The following is a 21,592-nucleotide window of genomic DNA, read 5'->3' on the forward strand; positions in this document are numbered from 1 at the left end:
AATAGCATTTGTTTCTATTTACATACCTATTTTCACAGTAATTTGCTTATGTTAAAGAGTTTGTCTCAACTAGGATGCTATATTTGCCTAGTATCTACTGAGTATACATCTAGAACATCAATTAATGTTCTAGGTCCTGAAGAATCAAAGACAATAGAATGATATGGTCCCTGATCTCCCTAGATTTGTTGTCTATTGATATCAATTATTAAGTCCATGAAGTTTGATATGAATATAAAATGTTCATGAAATATTATGAAATGTATGTGCTCTAGCAAGGTTTAGACCTTTTGGACTTAAAAAAAAAATGGATAGGCTTTATTTTTTAGAGAACTTTTAGATGCACAGCAAAATTGAGTGGAAAGTATAGAGAGTTCCCACTTACCACCCTGTACATGCACGTGCATAGACTCCTCCACTGTCAACATCTTGTACAACAGTGGTACTTTTGTTACAGTCCACAAATCAAACTGACATATCATTATCATCCAAACTCCATGTTTACGTAGGGTTCACTCTTGGTGTTGTAGGTTGTTTGGGTTTTCACAAATGTATAATGACATGTATCCATCATTGTAAAATACAGAATAATTTTACGGATCTAAAAATTCCCTGTACTTTAACTGTTTATTCCTCTCTCCCTCAAAACCCTTGGCAACCACTGATCTTTTTACTCTCTCCATAGTTTTGCCTTTACAGAATATCACATAGTTGAAATCGTAGAGTATATAGTCTTGTCAGATTGGCTTCTTTCTCTTAGTAATATGCACTTAAAGTGCCTCTATGTTTTATTATGGCTTACTAGCTCATTTTTTATTGCTAAATAATATTTCCTTGTATGGCTGTACTACAGCTTATTTACCCACTCATCTATTGAAAGGTATCTTGGTTGCTTCCAAGTTTTGGCAATTATGTATAAAGTTGTATATATCTATGTGCAGGTTTTTGTGTAGATAAGAGTTTTCATCTCATTTGAGTAAATCACAAAGAGCATGGTTGCTCAATTTTATGGTAAGATATGTTTGTTTTGTGAGAAATAGACATGTTCCAAAGTGGCTGTACCATTTTGCATTCCCACCAACAATGATAAAAGTCCCTGTTGCTCCACATCCTTGTTGGCATTTGGTATTATCAGCTTTGGATTTTAGCCATTCTAATAGCTGTATAGTGCTATCTCATTGTTTTAATCCTTATGAACTTTTGACTGATATCTTCTCACTGAATATTATGGTGTGATGTATTATAATAAAGGCATACCTTGAGGAGTTGTTTGGAATTTTCAGATGGACAAAGAAGAATGCAGCAGTGGGAGGAGGAAAGACCAGGGAGATTCCAGGCAAAGGAAGCTTTTGGGAAAAGGTTCATGGATAAAAGAGAACATGGTACATAGTACATAGTTGGAGATGTGGTATTGCATTAATGAGGAGTAATAGGCGGTAAGGACATACTTTTAAGTAGAGGGCAGATTTTGAGAACACATGATTTATGTTGGATTTTATTTTTAAAAAATGAGAGGACTTAAATAATTTTAAGTTGAGTCACCAGATAATTTCAACTACACAAACTTGGTTAATCTCCATGCACACACATTTTGCAAAATCATGTAGAAAAATCCAAACATATGAAGAAGTGTTCTTTTATTTTTAAGAAATGCATGTTGAGTACTTAGGGGATTTGTTTAAAAATACTTCAGCAATAAGAGTAAATCTTTAAAAAATGAGAAAAGGGTACATAAAGTGTGACAAAATGTTGATAATTATAGAATTGTAATGGGCACATGATGGTTTGTCATACTATCCTCTCTACTTTTGTGTGTGTTTGAGAATTTTTTAACAATTAAGAAAATCACAAGTGCTAGAGTATTTATCATTGAAAACAATAATAAGCAATGAAATGCCAGAATTATATTTACGTATAATTAATATCATTCATGTGACAGAATTGGCAATGAATAGGAAGGGAGCCAAGACTAGTTAGGAGTATGTTGCAATACTACAGATAAGAATTGGTATGGACCTTAATTGATGAATCAGAAGTATAGGGATGATATTTAAGACTATGACATTTATGACATCTCCCAGGGTGAGTGGTTAGAGCAAAATAAAAGATAATCAAGGGCCAAACTCTGGAAAACAGCAGTATTTCAATGTTGAAGAGCACAGAGAAAAATTTAAAGGAATTGAGGTGGACTGACTGGAAATATGGAAGGAGAATCAGGCAGCAATGAGGCTGTTGTTATTGGAGAAAAATACATACTGCATTTATAAGTATGATTGAATTTCACAAATTATGTGCCAACTTGCTCTAGGCTCTAGGTGTTTGCTATATAGGCTTTAGTCAAAGTCCTTTATTTAAATAGTTTTTTTTTAGTAGTTAACAGTTCTTTCTTGTTCAGGGTTATTTTCTGAATGTCATAGCCATATTATTATTTCAAATAAAAGTTTTTAATTTATTTATTTGTAGGGTAAGCATGAGTTTTCGAGGGGCCATGGTTCAATAAAGAAAAACTTCAGATCAAAATGCAGGGGTCTAAGCATCATGTCACATTCAGGAAACTTAATTATTTAATTATAAATAACCCCTAGTTAAAACATGTTTATGAGTCAAAACTAATTAAATCAGATAAACATGATTATTTACCTAGTACTTTGATTATCAGATTAATCAAATTTGTTTTCCCACTGTTAATAACAAAACGTAATTTGGTCAGGCTGAAAACTAAACAAAAAAAAGATCTATAATAATCAGGCATGTTGCGGTTAATCTCAGGTTGAAGTCCCATGTCATAATAATATTAACAGTTAATATTTATAAATGCATGCTGGGTATTTGTCACAGACCAAGAATCATTCACGATTCATCTCTTTAATCCTTCCTTATAAGTTTTTCATGAATTTGTAATATTTATGTCAACCTTTTTTGATAGATGATAAATTAATAGATGAAGATATTGAAATCTAGTGAAATTAAAGAATTTGCCCAGTTACACACCTAGCAAGAGGCTGTGTAGGGATTTGGTCCCAGGAGACATGACTGTGGATCTCACACACACGGCACTGAATGTGGTACACTTGCATTGTACTGTATGACTCTGTCTCTTTGGGCCAGGCATTTAGAACATCCCCTCACAGGGAACTACAGCTGGATCCTAGGATACTCAGTCATGCAGCATATAACCAAAGAGCATGAACGTAGATAGACTTCCCCAGGTGCTGTAAAGATTGTGTTTCTTCTCAGAGCCTCTAGCTAGGTGTTAAGCTGACATTCACTAATTGAAAATAGATTTTTCACAAATATTTTTGGGTTTTAGCACAAATTTCGTAACTTGTGGGAACAGAAGGATAATTATGGGCATATGATAAGGTGAATTATTTGGAAGTTGAAATTAAAATGACTGGTGTTAGAGATTCTAAAACCCTTTTTAATAGCACAGAAAAAAAAATTAATGAGTTGGATGTTCTTAAATCTTTGTGACAGTTTGGCACTCTTCCAAGAGTTTTGAAGGAATACAAGAATAAAATTATGGAAATAATAGTGAAAATATGTAGTGACAGTTCCCTCTACCTGAATATGGTCAAGCTATTAACATAATTTTTTTTCTAGAGCAACAACTAGAGGAGTGACCCACAACCATCAAATCTCACATCTGTGATGATAGGGATTTAGGTCATATGTGGTACTGCAGGTTGAATGCCTGTCAGAGTCACTGCTCCCTTCTGGGAAGTCTCAGAATGCCTGCCAACCTCACACCCACTTCAGAGGCTCCTAAGGCTACTCTAAGGCCCACTTCCGAGGCTCTGTGCCAGGTGACCCTGCTCATTTCATCATGGCCACCTGGTACAGGAATAGGTCCTGAAGAAACACCAGGAGCAAGCTAGAGCCACAGGGAAGAGGAGAGGGGTAATCAGTGAACACCAGCAGGAGAACTACAGAATTAAACCTGCCCCCATTTCTCCCCAGTATGGACTCATTCTTTTTCTACACAGATTACACATAATTCCTTCATTCAATATGAAGGGGGTGGGGGATTTGGTCTTACTCATTTCCCTTCTAAATATAAAGATTATCTTTCCTTTCATTTTTTTCAAGTCCTTCTCATTTCTCATGGCCAGCTCAGTTCCATTTACCAATGAAGTTTGCAACAATGACTGATTTTTAGATGTATAAAACTCATCTCAAACTTGACATGTCCCAAGCCATCTCCTCCTCACTCCCTCAATAAAGTATTTTTCTCACAGTATTCCCATCGAGGTTGATGACAACTCCATTCTTCTGTTTTTCTCAAGTTCAAAATCTTGAGAATCAGCCTTGATGCGTGTCTTTCTCTTACATCCTGTATTCAATCAACTATCAGTTCTCTCTTTAGGATATATCCAGAATACAGTTATTCTCACCATCTCCACTACCACCACTCTGGTGAAGGCCTCCATTATCTCTTACCTGAATTACTGCAGTAACTTCCTAACTGGTAACCCTTCTTTTGTCCTGACCCCATCAGCAGCCAGTGTGGTCCAGTTAAAACATGAGTCACTCCCCTGCATATCAGATTCTGTCACTCCCCGGCTCAGTGCCATCCAATGATTTCTTAATCAGGGTAGATGTTGAAGTCCTTACAATGACCTATAAGGCCCGACACAATTTCCCCCCACCTCTACCTCTTAACGTCTCTTATTTTAATACTTTCTCTCTTCCTTTTGCTCTAGTGACCATAGGTTTCTTTGCTGTTCTTGAATAGCAAACGTGCCTGGCATGTTTCTCTCTGAAACTTTTCTTTGGGAAGAAAAATTCAGGTCGTTTTCCAAGCTTCCCCCTCGTGAGAACCTTCCCATCTGAAAATGCAACATAGACTCCGGCTTCTTCCCCTATATTCCCTCTCCCCCTTACCTATGCTACTTTTCTCCATACCACTTTTATTATTATACTTTATATTTTATTTAGTAAGTCTAAATAGCGCAGTCATAGGTGATATAAAGTTTTTACAACTTCTATATTTTCTCAGTATTAAACAACGAGCATATTCAGAGGACGGAAAGGTCACGGTGGGCCTGAGAGTCAGGAAAGGCCTCGTGGAGAAGGAAAGACTGAAACTGTGTCCTGCAAGCCTGGGAGGCTGCACTAGCAAATGAGTAGAGAAATTTCTAGATCACAATGAAACATTTGCAAAAGGTGGAGGGTACTTCGTGCATGACGTACTTTAGAGGAAGGGAAGAGAGGAGTTGGGCTAGTCTCCTTTTATCTGTCTACACTAGAGACAATTCTTGTGCTATCTCATAGTAACAGCAGGTCACTCCAAAACGTGGTTTGTCTGGGACAGCCCTGGTTGATACCAAAATGTTGAGTGTACAACTGGGGACAAATCATACAGGACCCAGGAGTGTGATTTTAGTCACGTGTGGTTTTGGAATAGAAGAATACTATAAAAAAAGCAGTGGTAGAATTACTCTCTTAAATTTTTCTAGTCTTTTCCTTTCTTTCTGATGTTGCCACATAATCCTCAGTGTTTTTAGAAACAATTTGTGTGCATCTCTCTGTACTTTAATGCTCCTAAATAACTCATGTTATGCTATACTAGAAACATTTGTTTCAATGATGTGACAATAATATCTCTTTCTGTCAAGATCTAATACTCTAGCCATTTCCAGTGGATTTTTTTCTTCTAATATTTTTCAGTGGAAAGAGAAAAAATTAATATGAAATTATCAATCTGGAAATAAACCTCGTAGACTTAGAAATACAAAGAACATTAACTTTTTGCTCTGGTTTGTTTGGCTGAAGAAATGTTAAAGGATTTCTATTATAAATGATTATTTTTCTCAGTCTCCCTTATACCACTTGTGTAACTGTGGGTTGAGGATATCATCTTCAAAATATATTCGTCATCTTCTATAAATGTGTTTTTCCCATGTGTGGAACATGGCTGTGATTTCAGCACTTGGCTGTGTCAGTTAAGGTCAGGTCAGCTCTTCATATTGAAATGAGGCAAGTGAGACAGAAATACCTCCAGGCTATTACAATGTGCTCTGCCCACTCTGAACGGACATCTTCCCAGGAAAGGGGCACCGGGCATAATATAAAGCTTGTTTAAAGTGGTTGGTATTATTTTTTAAATCAGGAGACAAGTGATACGATTGGGGAAAAGACCATCTCAAACACTTTACATGGTACACTGTGCAAAGCATTTTCAAAGTTAGAGTTGAAGGTTTTTTGGTGAGCAGAGAGTCAGTATTGTGGGCTTCAAAACATAGATAGGATACTAGTACAAATCCCAATGATACAGGATGTCACTGAGTGGAGTAAAGTTTGGGGTCTTTTTTCTCGTATTGAAAGCTCTTCCTATCAATAATGTTTCTAATGATTTCCAGTGAGTGCCTTCAGGCAGAGAGCTCAGTAATTTCTAATACAAGATGTACACTTCTGCCCTTTGGATTTATGGAATAGAATAACAGCTAAATGTGAATTTAATGGGTTCATTTGCATTTCTGAGAGATTCTTCCCTTTTAACATAACAGAGTGCACAAACCTGGGGATAATAAGCCAAGCGCTTTAATGGAAGGTGATGGAGTCTCAAATTAAAGGTATAATTCTCAGTGCAAATGTACATATAAAAAAGAGAAAAAGAAAAGCAACTTATAGGAATGATTGTTTTGTGATATTTATTTTTCAATCACATAGACCTGTGTGTCGGGGGAATGAGTGGTAGTAAAGAGTCATAGTGGGCTTTATATAGTCGAGGTCCAATGGATCAGAGAAATGACCAGGTGTAGTGAGATTCTTAAGATTTTTCTAACTTATTCTACAATTACAGGAAAAACTGCCAGTGGAAATGGAAATGGAATGAGTAAAATCTATTGCTCTAGATTGATCAATTTCCACTTTGAGAGTATAAATGGTAAAATTTTTGTCACCAGCACTCTGTTCCTCCCCTCTCCCTCTCCAGTCCCTCATCCTTTACCCAGTATCCTGTTTCAACTGCATTTTAATCTTTTCACATCCCATCTTCCATCTCTCCCCCCCATTTTGTACTTTCGCAATGTTCTTGACTCTAAATCCTCACTTTAGTAACCTTACTTTATCTTCCGTTCCCAATATAGACTGAGAAGTTGGCTTGTCATGTTTTCTGGATTTGCCAAATCTTACCTCCTGAGTCGATTTTCCGATAAGATCTGGTAAGCTGCCCTTGGATTGCACCCTAGCTCGGCATGACCGTGACATACCATATCAGCAGCAATTGCTAGTGCCCCCTTCCTGACAGAAACTTCATTCTTCACCATAAAAAACACACCAATGTGTAATGACAGCCACCAACAGTCCATACACAGTAAACACATGCCACACACAGGTTTAATTTCTCCAAAAGCAGTTGTAAGAATTTAGTTTTAAATGTCTTGAGGCAATATTTTGAAGTATAGATTACATTTTTCCCTAGCATTGCTTGTGATAATTTCTGGTTTGGGGCAACTAGACTCATGACAAGGATAGTGGTGGAGGAAAAAAAGACTCAGATTTTGGCTTTTCAGTTTCAAACTGATATTTTACGGCTCAGGGTAAAGATGAACTTCAAAAGCCTAGGACACAGAAGGTAAACTATCTATTCTGAAGAATAAAGAACCAGGCTACCATGCCCTCAGATTAAATAAAGACTCCATGGACCAGGGAAGGGAGAAGAGAGTAAAAGGAAATATTTGATAGGAGAGGATCGCTTCGCTTCTGTCTTTCCCATACTTCTCACCATTATCTTCTTTGAGGAGATAAGAGGCCTGGAGAACTTTGCACACTTGAGAGTAAAATGGATTTGTGACTTTCACTACCTGTGTGGAACCCACTAACAAAACAGAACCCAAAGTCTCTTAGTAGGATGACTATATTATTTAATCATCAAAACCAGGACATTTTTGAGGGTGAGAATTGTCTGGGAAAGTGATGATCTGATGGAATGCCTGGAAAACAGGTATCAACCAGGAGTGTTCCTGACAAACCAGGTCTCAGAGTAATCCACTAATTCTATGAGGTAACACAAGCATTGTCTCTAGTGTAGACAGAAAGTAGAATGGTGGTTTCTAAGGACTGGGGAGGGGTAGGAGGTAAGTAGTTATTATTTAAAGGACATAGAGTTTCAGTTTAAAATGATGTAAAGCTCTGGAGATGGATGGTGGTGATGGGTTTACCACAATGTAAACTTACTTAATTCCACGGAATTGTACACTTAAAAATGGTTAAAATGGCAAATTTGTTATGTATATTTCACCCCAACAAAAATTACTAAAAGAAATTGTATGTAGTGGGTTGTTAGCTTGATGGGCCCGAGGAAGGCACACACATTTTGCACAGCTCAGGGAGTGAGGACTGTTGTTATATAGCCAAGAATGGCACCTGCACGCCACTGAGCGCTGGAGAAACAACCTGAGATGGGTGCTTTTGGTTTTAGAGTCCCCAGTAAGAAAAATATATATTGACTCTGCCCATACTGCTGTCAGTGATAAATATTTGTTGAACAAATATATATGCTAATTATAGGAAGCATATTGCAAATAAATCTGGGTGTTCTCTTAAACCCACTTATCAGGCTTACACATCTGTTTTGTCATCGCTCTTCACTTGGGGATAGTAACAATTTCCTAAGAATGTGTTGTTTCTTGCAGAGAAGGGTGCTAACCCTTCAACCCAGCTGCATTATTCAACAGGAGAAAGCTTTCATTTACACATTTCTAATTAAGTATAAATTCTGCATTTCTCTCCACATCAATGTATTCTTTCTCTGAGATCATAATGTGCTGAACCCATGAGAACTATATTAGGGGCTACAGCTTAAAAGAGTATATTGTTCCAATCTAATTTAAGTGGCCTGGCAAACAGAGGCTTTGCATTCAAACCAAATTTGTCCTCGGGGTGGTCTTTAGAGGTAAGTATATTAGAGATTTCAAATTAACTCCATGTTCTTAAGTTGGTAGTGTGAAATGAAAATGATTTCCAATTCCTTTCTGGCAGCTCCTATTCAATGAAATACTTTTTTTTTTTTTTTTTTGGCAAAAATCTGTGTCTTTCATCAAGTTGGGAAATTGTTTACATCAAATTACAGAAACAGCATAGGTACTGTTATCAGTACATGATTAAATTTCACATATACACAACATTGACAACATTTCTGCTATTCTTTGTTTTTAGACAATGCATCTTTGGATTTCATAGTTTTTTATTTGATTCCTTATGTACTATTTATTTTCATAGCAATTTCTGTCTTGTAGAGGCTTAGATTTTCATCACTGTTTGGGTTTTTTCTCAAGCATTCAGCAAACTATGTAAATATAGTAAGGTAAACATTTCTTTTTCAGATGTGCTTTCCTTCCTTTGTAGAAATGAGTTTGCTTTTTTTTTCAATTTAATGTAATGAAAGATTTATAACATGGTCAGATTTAGAAAGGAGATCTTTAGAGTCAGCAGGTTCTGTTCATGTCATATGTGAATCATCCTTAAAATGGGCTCCAGGCCAGTGGAAGGATTTGGAATTTTGACCCTGCTACTTATTAGCTATATGACTTTAAGCCCACATGGCTTATGGAAATGCAGTTTTCTCATCTCTAAAATATGGGTAATAATCAACCTTACAGAGTTGATATGATGGAGTTATTTGCTTTGCAACCCCTTCCATTTATATATAATTAACATTTTTTGGGGGTAATCCTTTTATATTTTATCTATCTATCTATCTATCTATCTACCTATCTAATAATTTCCACTCAGCTTTATTGAGGAATAATTGACAGATATAATTGCATGTATTTAAGGTGTACAACATGATGATTTGATATTGTTTAAGGTATACAACATGATGATTTGGTATACACATACATTGTGGAATGATTACAAAGATCAAGATAATTAACACATCCGTCACCTTACATGGTTAACTCGTGTGTGTGTGTGTGTGTGTGTGTGTGTGTGTGTGTGTGTGTGTGTGTTGAGAATGCTTAGATCTACTCTTAGCAACTGAGGTCAGGAAGGGGGAAATGAAGAGATGTAGGTCAAAGGTACAAAATTTTAGTTAGAAGAAGAGTAAGTTCTGAGGATCTAATGTATAGAATGGGGGCTGTAGTTAATAATACATCATTGTATAATTAGCAAATTTGATGAGTGTTTTTCTACATATTTACATAAGCAATCTAACCATTAAAATAAATTTAGAAAGGAAAAGTTTGTGATACACAGAACTAAAATCTTTTCTCCAGTTTGATATTGACACACAATAATTTCCTTAATATTTTTTCTCTTTATTCTACATATAAAACAAACATTTAAGTAGAAAATGTAGAAAAACATAGAAGGTAAGGAAGAAAATTTAAGTCACTATCAGTTGAAATCTAGGGCAGCCCATATAGACAATGCTCTCACCCTCAGAAAACAAAAAGTCCCCCAGTCATATATAATCACAAATAAGAGACTCTCCTCATTAATAAACATGTCCAATATGGTGTAATAATCAGAAATTATACATTTACTTGCATCTAGCTTCAGGCTAAGAGCAAGAAAGAGGGGCTGGTTGGTTTGTACTCTACCGTGTTTCCCTGAAAATAAGACCTAACCGGAAAATAAGCCCCAGCATGATTTTTCAGGATGACATCCCCTGAACATAAGCCCTAATGCATCTTTTGGAGCAAAAATTCATATAAGACCCAGTCTTATTTTTTGGGAAACATGGTATTCCTTCCCCATACACACTCTATCTGCCCTCACCTTCCCCAGCAGCTCTCCTTAGGAAGACGATTTTAGGTGCAAGTTAGAAAACAGTTTTCCCTGCCCATGCCCTGTCCCCAAGCTCTCCAAATGGTCACTTTGAGGCCCTTCCACTTGACAGGTGATGGAGGGGAGTGTCCCAATCCCTTCCTCCATGTGGTGACATGGAGGGAAAGGTCACAACCCACTGACAACCTGCTTCAGATAAATTCTTATGCCAGTCTGTCTCTTTGCTCTCAACCTTTCTAACCTATTTTTGTAGGTAAGAGTCACAAAATCAATTCTACCATACACCTTTTGGCATTCCTTTTCGAGTGGCCCTGCTCCTCTGTAAAACGGGACTGGTTGGCACCTGCTGCCTTTGGGCTTTCTTATAAAGTGACACAGAAAGAGTCCTGTTTTTACATCCTGTTACAATCACTCCCTTAGGCTACATTATATAAAGTGGATTTGTGCATCTAAGAATATGATCATTTTAAGACTCTAGACACATGCTAGTAATTTTCCACTTCTTCAAATAGAAAGATAATACTATTTCATACTCACACCCTCACCACCAAAGATTGAAAAAAGAAAAGAATGGCAAACAAAGAGAACATGGAGAGAGGATAAAAAGGGCCTGTAAAGAGAGGAACAAATAATGGAAAATGGGAAGAAGCCAGTGCAGTTTGACGGGAAATGGGGTTTAAGTTCCTATAACTCAGGTAAATAAATCCATGTGGAGCCAAACTCTAGCATAAATACATATGATTCATTCTTGCCCATTTCTTTAAATGAGCACTACATTTGATAACTAGTTATTCTTTGATCCCAGCCGTCAAAGGGTTATTGAGAACTAGGTTTATATAATCATTTTAGAACTCTTTCCACATATAGCACTATAGAGCAGTCTTAATTCAGGGCAGAGCAATGTTTTCAAAAGCATCATGGAGTCGTACAAAAAAGGTATTTTCTGTCTCCAGTTTCTGTCACTTACTAACCAGTTGACCCTGAGACTATTGCTCAATACCAGTAGGTTTCAGCCTCTTCATCCCTATAATTAGAAGAATAACATCATTTTTGCCAAGCTCATGTTGTCATTATGAGATGAAATGGGATGGGATTCGGAATTTGTAAACTGTAAAGATCTTAGAAAGATCAGATAGATTACCTTGTCAATCACCTCTCAACACTGAGGGAGAGTTGGCTATTTCTAATTGATCTTGACCTATTTTCTATCTTGTTGACAGTGTCCATACTATTATTTTTCTCAAATGAGAGTTTGTATGTCAAATGCACCTCTCATTTTTCTGGGTGAATAGTAGCTAGTCAACAGATACTAGTTCTTGTTTTTGCCTTTCCTCCCAGTTCTCTAACTGAGTACTCTTTGGAAATATCTGGTTATGCAATCCCGTCAGGGCTCTTTCTTTCCAAGTAGGCAGCAGAGGGTATGTGTATTCAGGAATGCTGCTTGGCGTTCTCATGTTTCTTGCATTCTGTTTTGTTTGCATAAGAGGCATTTTCTTCCTAGCCTAATTCAGCGAAAATAATATCAGCTGTTCGCCTATTGTCTGTCTGAAATCAGCTCTTAGATGAAATACATTACATATCTTGACTTTATTCCCTCATTTAATTTTATTGATGTAAAAACAATAGGAATAAAAAAATGCTTCCAATATCAGTGGTAATTAAAAAAGAAGCAGAAAGGTAATAAAATGTATTATTATTTTAGATACAACCTTCCCTCTTCATTCACTTAGGGAGAAAAAAAATCCAATCTTGACAGAAAACGTAGAATGAGATTTTGTGCCAGCAGTAATTAGCAAGAACAGCTTGATGAGAAACAGTGATGGAAGAATCAATGACAAACATCAATAAAGTAAAGCCCAAATGAGGCTTCTGTTTCTCATATTAGGTATCTACACATCGACTTAACCAAATGATTGAGCAAAGACATTCTTAATCCCCGTATACCATAAATAGATTGTAAACTATTTTGACCTTTCTCAACTATGTCAAGCTTTTCCAGTTTCCCTGCAGAGTACACTGCAGGGTTTTATAGCCAATATGCCTCTCATTAACTACTATAGTTGTTTCATCAAATAGAATTTTTAAATTAAGTCTAAAAATTACAAAAAGCCAGGAACCAAGTGAAACATTAAAAAATTATATTAATATTGCACACTCAGGTCTTGTCTCTAGGCAGAATTATGAGAAAGGTAATATATTTTTATTGTTTATTTGTTTTAAGCTATCAGATTTTACCATAAATCAAAAAATCTAGGGTTGCCTTTATCAGAGTTCGCTGATGCTTCATGCAGCCGAATCAAGATGAATCAAAGTCAGAGTGGCCGTCATAGTCCTGGAGGCAGCAGGAGGGATAACAAGGTCAAGAAAAAGAAATGTGAACCTCCTGTACCAACTAGAGTGGGGAAAAAGAAGAAAAAAACAAAGGGACCAGATGCTGCCAGCAAACTACCACTGGTGACACCTCACACTCAGTGCTGGTTAAAATTATTGAAGTTAGAATTGAAGACTGGCTTCTCATGGAGGGAGAATTCATTAGAAATCAGGAACAAATGAAGCCTTTAGAAGAAAAGCAAGAGGAGGAAAGATCAAAGGTGGATGATCTGAGGGGGACTCTAACGTCAGAACCTTGGAAGAGATCATTGGTGACAGTCATGCCATTGTGTCTACATCTGTCGGTTCAGAACCTTATGTCAGCATTCTTTCATTTGTAGACAAAGATCTGCTGGAATCAGGCTGCTGGATCCTGCTTCACCACAAGGTGCATGCTGTGACAGGGGTGCTGATGGGTGGCACCGATCCCTTGGTCACAGTGATGAAGGTGGAAAGAACCCCACAGGAGACCTATGCTGACATTATGGGGTTGAATACCCAAATCCATGAAATTAAGGAATCTGTGGAGCATCCTCTCACTCATGCTGAATATTATGAAGAGATGGGTATAAAGCCCCTGAAGAGGGTCATTCTCTGTGGTCCACCTAGCTAGCACAGGTAAACCTTATTAGCCAGAACAGCATCGAACCAAACCTTGGCCACTTTCTTGAGAATGGTTGGCTGAACTTATTCAGAAGTACCTAGGCAATGGGCCCAAACTTGTTCAGGAATTGTTTCAAGTTGCTGAAGAACATGCACTATCCATCGTGTTTATTGATCAAATTGATGCCATTGGAACAAAAAGTTATAACTCAAATTCTGGTGGTGGGAGAGAAATTCAGTGAATGTATTGGAACTGTTGAACCAGACAATGACTTTGAGTCAAGGGGAAGCATGGAAGTTGTGGCCACAAACCGAACAGAAACTTTGGATCCAGCATATATCAGACCAGTCTGCACTGAAAGGAAGATCGAGTTCCCCTTGCCTGACTAAAAGACCAAGACGTGCATCTTGCAGATCCACACAAGCAGAATGATGCTGACCAATGACGTGACACTGGACAACTTGATCATGACTAAAGATTACCTCTCTGGTGCTGACATCAAGGCTATAAGTACAGAAACGAGTCCAATGGCCTTAAGAGAAAGTAGAATGAAATACAAATGAAGACTTCAAATAATCTAAAGAAAACATTCTTTATCAAAAACAACAAGTCACCTCTAAGGGGCTCTATCTCTAGCAAACCAGTGTTGCTTTCAAAGAAATGGTTCAGGGTGCCCGACCTTTGGAGATGTGAGGTTGAGGAAGTTGCCTGGAATCCATGTTTCAGTTCATCTTCATTAGCAAAACATCCTGTGTACTGTGTACCTTTCTGAGTGTGATGTGTAGAGTAACCATCGTGCAGTGCTCTCCTCCCAATAGAACATGCTGTTTCTTAAAAAAAAGAAAGTTTACTGGTGTTTTACATATTTTTAAAAAACGTACCCTTTTAGGAGAAACATGGGGCACGAGGGCCTAGACCAGGGCTCCTCAACTTTGGCACTATTGATATTTTGGACTGAGTAATTCTTTGTTGTGGGAAACTCTTATGCATTGTAGAGTGTTTAGCCTATACCCCTAAATGCCAGTAGCACTGCTGAGTCAAGGTTATCAAAAATATCTCAAGACATTGCCAAATATACTGTGGGGAGGGTGGTGGCAAAAATTGCCCCAATGTGAGAACCAGTGCCTTAGATTATTTCCTGTGCATTTCAGGTGATGTGTATAAAGCTAATTTGATACAGTAATATGACCAAAAAAGGAGGAAGTCTAGAAGAATTAGGAAATCAGACCATACCAGACTGTAGTGTTTCTCAATCATGGATATGCATTTAAATTACCTGGGGAGACAAAAATACTAATACCCAGATCATTTGAATAAAGATCCATGGGTGAGCCACTGCTAAAATTGACTGAAGTAGGTTGTCCTGTGAATTTAATATTCTGACTTTGGAGACAAGCATACAGGGTCTCCTGTTGCAGAATTCCTCATCTTTTAATTTATCTCTTTTTAGAGTCCAGAGTTTCTTCTGTTGGCCATGACTTTCCTGTGGTGCAGAGAGGCTTCAAGTATGACACAGTTTAAATTCTCTGTAGGAAGTCTCTGATGAGCAAGTGTTGAAGAGCAAGAATAAGTTCAGTTGAAATCAAGACAATTCATTACACTTGTAGCCACTTTCTGGCATTTAGAATAAAATAGGAGTTCTCAAAGTGAGATTTCTGAGAATCAGCAGCATCAGCCTTACCTGGGAACATGTTAGAAATGTGAAATTTTGGACTGCCCCATATTGATTGAATTAAAAACTGGGGGTGGGGTTCAGCAATTTTTGTATTAATAAGCCCTCCAGGTGATTCTAATGCATACTAAAATTTCAGAACCATGGATAGAAACATTCTCTGTATTCAGTTATGCATTTTCAGTGTTTTTCCACCTGGCCCTGATAAATCCCGCACTTCACAAGACTTACATAACTGATAAACATTTTCATTGAAACTTCTGAATTCTTTAAGATTCCATTTTATTAGAAATATTGATGATCAAAATATGCCTTATTTACACAGGTTACATAGTTCTGCAGTGGAGGAGAGTTCACTCACTTGAGTGAGTACAGATACTCTTTTAGACTTACAGCTGTATTGTGGATCCATTCAGGATCCTAATAACAGCTTAGTATGACTTTCACAGGTTACATTTATCAGCTAGGAGGCCCGGGGAACATGACATGAGAGAGCCATGCAGAAGAGTAGGCCACATGCCTAAAAGGAGACCGTGATGCTAGTAGATAGAGCCACTGATGGTGGGTGAAGGAGGCTAACAAAGGTACTTTTGTGCTTTTCCATTTTCCATTAATTTTAACTGGACTAAACTCTAGTATTCTACATCACTAAGCTCAGTAGCTTGACTATTTGTTAGGGGTCAGCAATGGAGGTGGGTTCCTATAGCACCAAATGTCACCTGCTAGTTGATATAATTATCTCCCAATAAACAAGCTCATATTACTCTAGTACTTACTTTCTTGTGAAAAAAGTCATGATAATTTTTATGTGGACACTGGACCATAGAAGGGTAATTTGGAATATGGGTTCTAGTTAGAAGGACATCAAAGGAGTCTAGGAGAAAAATGCTGCTGTAATAGACTAGGATGGTAGCTGTTGTTATGATGTGATGTTAGCTTTGAGATCTAGTTTGAAAGCAGTTCTTAGCATTTCCTGTACAGAGAGGAATTAAGGATGACTCCTAGGTTTTTGCCTAATCATCCAGGTGTATGTGAAATAAATGAAATTGAGAAATCTAGGGAGAAGCAATATTGGAAAGGTTTTGGAATCAAGTTGTCTATTTTGACCATATTAACTCTGATTCCTACTACACATAAAAATGGAGATGCTGAGAAAGCAGAATGATAAACAAGTCTAGAGCTCAAGGGAGAGGATAAGGCTTGAGATTTAAATTTGAAAGTCATCTGCATACAGATTTGTAAAGCCCTGGAGATGGATAAAATTACTTAAATAAGAGGAGAGGAGAAGAGAACAGACGAAGAAGAGATGCCTGAAGTCTGACGTTCTTCAACTTGGTATTCCTTTAGGTTATTTTTATCACGTTGAATTCCACTTTTCTTGAGTTTAATGAACATCTTTATGATGTTCATATACACGACTTTTGTTGTTGTTTTTCACATTTTTTTTATTTTTATCTGAGCAGTTAAAAGACACTGTAATATAGCCCACTGACAATAGCTTCTCTAGTACCATTATGGTATCTGAGCTTCCCATTGGAGCTGTCAGAGGTTGGTGCTCATATAATCAACATACCACTGAATGCATGAGAAAGCATTTGGACAGCTTGGTCATGTTGAGCCAGAAAGGTTGCTTTTTTTGTTTAAGTCTTGAAAATTCCCTATTATGTTCTTTGTTTTGGATGACTCTGGCTTAATTGTCTTGTCCGGTGTTCTAAGCCTGACAGCCATATGAAGGCAACCAGAAGAAAAACTGAACTGGGAAAATACCATGTTTCCCCAAAAATAAGACCTAGCCAGGCAATCAGGTCTAATGCATCCTTTGGAGCAAAACTTAATATAAAACCTGGTATTACATTACATTACATTATATTATATAAGACCCTGTCTTATAGTAAAATAAAACCAGGTATTATATTAATTTTTGCTCCAAAAGACGCATTAGAGCTGGTTGTCTGGCTAGGTCTTATTTTTGGGGAAACACGGTAATCACTTTTTTCTTTCTTTTTTTTAATTAAAGTTTATCAGGGTGACAATTGTTAGTAAAGTTACATAGATTTCAGTTATACAATTCTGTAATACATTATCTATATCTCACATTGTGTGTTCACCACCCAGAGTCAGTTCTCTTTCCATCACCATATATTAGACCCCAGTTACCCTCTTCTAGAGTCCCAGTCCCTCTTTACCCTCCAGTAATCCCTAAACTGTTGTCTATGTCTATGAGTTTTGTGCCTTCATTTGTCTTGTTCTTTTGCTGTTTTCAGTTTTATATACCACATATCAGTGAAATCATATGGTTTTCTACTTTTTCTGTCTGACTTATTTCACTTAACATTATAATCTCAAGATCCATCCATGTTGTCACAAATGGTACTATTTCATCTTTTCTTACTGCTGAATAGTATTCCATTATGTATATATACCACAACTTCTTTATCCAATAATCTATTGAAGGACATTTTGATTGTTTCCATGTCTTGGCCACCGTAAATAAAGCTGCAATGAACATTGGAGCACACATGTCTTAATGGATAAATGTTTTCAGATTTTTTGGGTAGATACCCAGGAGAGGGGTTGCTGGGTCATATGGTAACTCTATTCTTAATTTTTGAGGAACCTCCACCTGCCTTCCATAAAGGCTGCACCAATCTGCATTCCCACTAACAGTGTATGAGGTTTCCTTTTTCTCCACAGCCTCTCCAACACTTGTCACTATTTGTCTTGTTGATGATAGCCATTCTGACTGGGGTGAGGTGATATCTCATTGTGGTTTTTATTTTCATTTCTGTGATGTTGAGAATTTTTTCGTATGTCTATTTGCCATTTGTATGTCCTCTTTGGAGAAATGTCTCTTCAAGTCCTCTGCCCATTTTTCAAATGGGTTGTTTTTTTTGTTGTTGTTGTTGAGTCGTATGAGTTCCTTGTATATTTTGGATATTAGCTCTTTATCAAAAGTGCTGTTTGTGAAAATCTTCTCCCATTCAGTTGGTTGCCTTTTTATTTTGTCGATGGTTTCTTTTGCTGTGCAGAAGCTTTTAAGTTTGATGTGGTCCCATTCGTTTATTTTAGCTTTTACTTTCTTTGAATTTGGAGTCAAATTCATAAAATGCTCTTTGAACCCAAGGTCCATAAGTTTAGTACCCATGTTTTCTTCTATGCAGTTTATTGTTTCTGGTCTTATGTTTAGGTCTTTGATCCATTTTGAGTTAATTTTGGTACACGGTGACAGATAGCAGTCCAGTTTCATTCTTTTGCACGTGGCTTTCCAATATTCCCAGCACCATTTATTGAAGAGATTGTTTTTGCTCCATTGTATATGTTTTTGCTTCTTTGTCAAAAAATTATCTGTCCATATTTATGTGGGTTTATTTCTGGGTTCTCAATTCTATTGCATTTGTCTGTGTGTCTGTTTTTTTGCCAGTACCATGGTGTTTTGATTATTGTTGCCCTGTAGTACAAGCTGAAGTCAGGGAATGTAATACCTCCAGCATTGTTCTTTTTTCTTAGGATTGCTTTGGCTATTCAGGGTCTTTTGTGGTTCAATACAAATCTGATGATTTTTTGTTCTATTTCTTTAAAAAATGCCATTGGGATTTTGATGGGGATCACATTAAATCTGCGTATTGCTTTGGGTAATATGGCCATTTTAACTATGTTGATTCTTCCAATCCATGAGCATGGAATGTCTTTCCATTTCTTTGTGTCTTCTTCAATTTCTTTCAAAAATGTCTTATAGTTTTTAGCATAGACGTCTTTCACATCCTTGGTTAAGTTTATTCCTCGGTAGTTTATTTTTTTTTCTTGCAATTGCAAAAGGAATTGTTTTTCTTTTTTATTTCTTTTTCTGTGAGTTCATTGTTAGTATATAGGAATGCAATGGACTTTTGTACATTGATTTTGTAGCCGGCAACTTTACTATATTCGTTTATTATTTCTAATAGCTTTTTTGTGGAGTTTTTAGGTTTTCTATATATAGCATCATGCCATCTGCAAAGAGTGACATTTTAACTTCTTCATTCCCAATTTGGATGCCTTTTATTTCTTTCTCTTGCCTGATTGCTCTGGCGAGGACTTCCAACACTATGTTGAAAAGCGTAAGTAATAGGGGTAACCCTGTTGTGTTCCTGAATGTAGAGCAAAGGGCTTCAGTTTTTCACCATTAATTATGGTGTTAGCTGAGAGTTTGTCATGTATGGCCTTTATTATGTTAAAGTATTTTCCTTCTATACCTATTTCATTAAATGTTTTAATCATAAATGTATGTTGTATCTTGTCAAACGCTTTTTCTGCATCATTTGATATAATCGTATGATTTTTGTCCCTTACTTTGTTTATGTGACGTATCACATTGATGGATTTGCGTATGTTGAACCAACCTTGTGCCCCTGAGATGAACCCCACTTGGTCAGGATGAATAATCTGTTTAATGCATTGTTGCATTCAGTTTGCTAGAATTTTGTTTAGGATTTTTTCATCTGTATTCATCAGAGATATTGGTCTGTAGTTTTTTTTTCTTTTTTTCCCTCGTGTGTGTTATTCTTACCATGTTTTGATATCAGGGTAATGTTGGCCTCATAAAATGAGTTAAGGAGAATTCTTTCTTCTTCAAATTTTTTGGAAGAGTTTGAGTAGAACAGGTACTAGATCTTCTTTGAAGGTTTGGTAGAATTCACTGGTGGGTAGTCACTTTTTTCAATAGAGGATTTTTGAAAGCTGGAGATGAAAGATAAACATCCATAGGTATAGGATAGCTTTCATTTTATAACTGAAAGAAAACTTATCTCCTAAATGATACTAATTTTAGAATTATGAGTTGAGTATCTGTGTGTATGCATGTGTGTCTGCACACACATAAACATGTAGAGGCTGCGTTATTTTCTAACAATAAATTTTATGGCTTTTATGTCAAGCAAAGATATTTTAATAATATCCCTGCAGTTGATAATATAACCCTTTGTGGGTTAGCCTAACCACATGGCTTCCCTATCAGGCTATAAAAGAATCAACAGCTAGTTTATAGTTCCTGGGGACAGCATTTGGAAGATTTAACTTGTCCAGTTTTGGCCACTTATATTGCTTCTCTCTTTTGCAAATCCTTGGGGTCTCCTCCTTAGCCTTGGTGCTTGAGAAAGCTTTGGTGAAAGCATTCCACAGATAACTCACTTGTCTCTAACAGGCCAAGAAATCCAGTCTGGAACCAAGATAAACCTAGGGCTTATTGTTGTGTGCATTTATTAGCATAATGACTATGATTATTCTTTAGAGATTATTGGAAAAGCAGTTTAAGATAATAGATGTGAACTTGCACCCTGGTGCCAGTTCTGTGTTCACTTATATTTTCTTTCATTTCTTGGTAAGAGCTCAGAAAATGACAGGGTAAAAATGTTGTCTTTTTGTATCTATGAATTCACCATTAATGAGAGAGTAGTTTTCCTGCCAAGAGAGGAGAGTAAGAAAACAAAACCACATGATTCTATAATATTGACTTTCTATTACACTAACAAGCAAATTGGCAAGCAGGAAATGCAGGAGGTCATGTGTAGCTGAGGGAGATATCTGTTGAACCTTTTGTCCTGAGCATATCTAAATAGGTACTACAAGAAAAATAAATATTGGATAGATTTCTGGTATCTTGGGTTCTTTTTCTGTAGAATTCCAAATGGAAATTCATCCATTTGCTGTAGATGCTGGTTTTTGGAAAGCTCTAGAGGTGAGAGAAGGTAATGTAGATAATCTTACCTTGTTAACACAAAATAATAAAAACAAATGCTCACTGGAACTTTACACAGCACAGAGACATGAATTCAACATTTACTGGGTGCCTATTATGTACCAGGAACTGTGCCTAAGTGCTGGCGATAAGAAGGTTAGTGAGACAGGGGGAACATTCTCAAGGAATGCATGATCTCTAGCCTTTGTTCTAAGGCTAAATTCTGACTAGATCAGTGCTCCTTTAGCTATAAACATTTTCTTGAATTTCAGAGACTTGAACTAAATAATTTTGATGGTTACTTTTTCAATATTTACTTTTTATTAAGTTAATTGGGGTGCCATTGCTTAGTAATATTATACAGGCTTCAAGTGTACAGTTCTGTAACATATCATCTATATATTGCATTGTGTGTTCACCACCCAGAGTCAGTTCTCCTTATCTGGTAACCACTTACTCTCTGGTAACCCACTAAACTATTGTCAGTGTCTGTGAGTTT

The 21,592-nt window shown here is 36.8% G+C and overlaps 1 pseudogene; it reads left to right on the forward strand.

Moving 5' to 3' along the window:
• The first annotated feature begins 13,038 nt into the window (after positions 1 to 13,038).
• Positions 13,039 to 14,347, forward strand: LOC117025203 (26S proteasome regulatory subunit 4-like; annotated as a pseudogene).
• Positions 14,348 to 21,592: the final 7,245 nt, after the last annotated feature.

The sequence above is a fragment of the Rhinolophus ferrumequinum genome, chromosome 7 (genome assembly GCF_004115265.2).
Source record: "Rhinolophus ferrumequinum isolate MPI-CBG mRhiFer1 chromosome 7, mRhiFer1_v1.p, whole genome shotgun sequence".
NCBI classification, from domain to species: Eukaryota; Metazoa; Chordata; class Mammalia; order Chiroptera; family Rhinolophidae; genus Rhinolophus; species Rhinolophus ferrumequinum.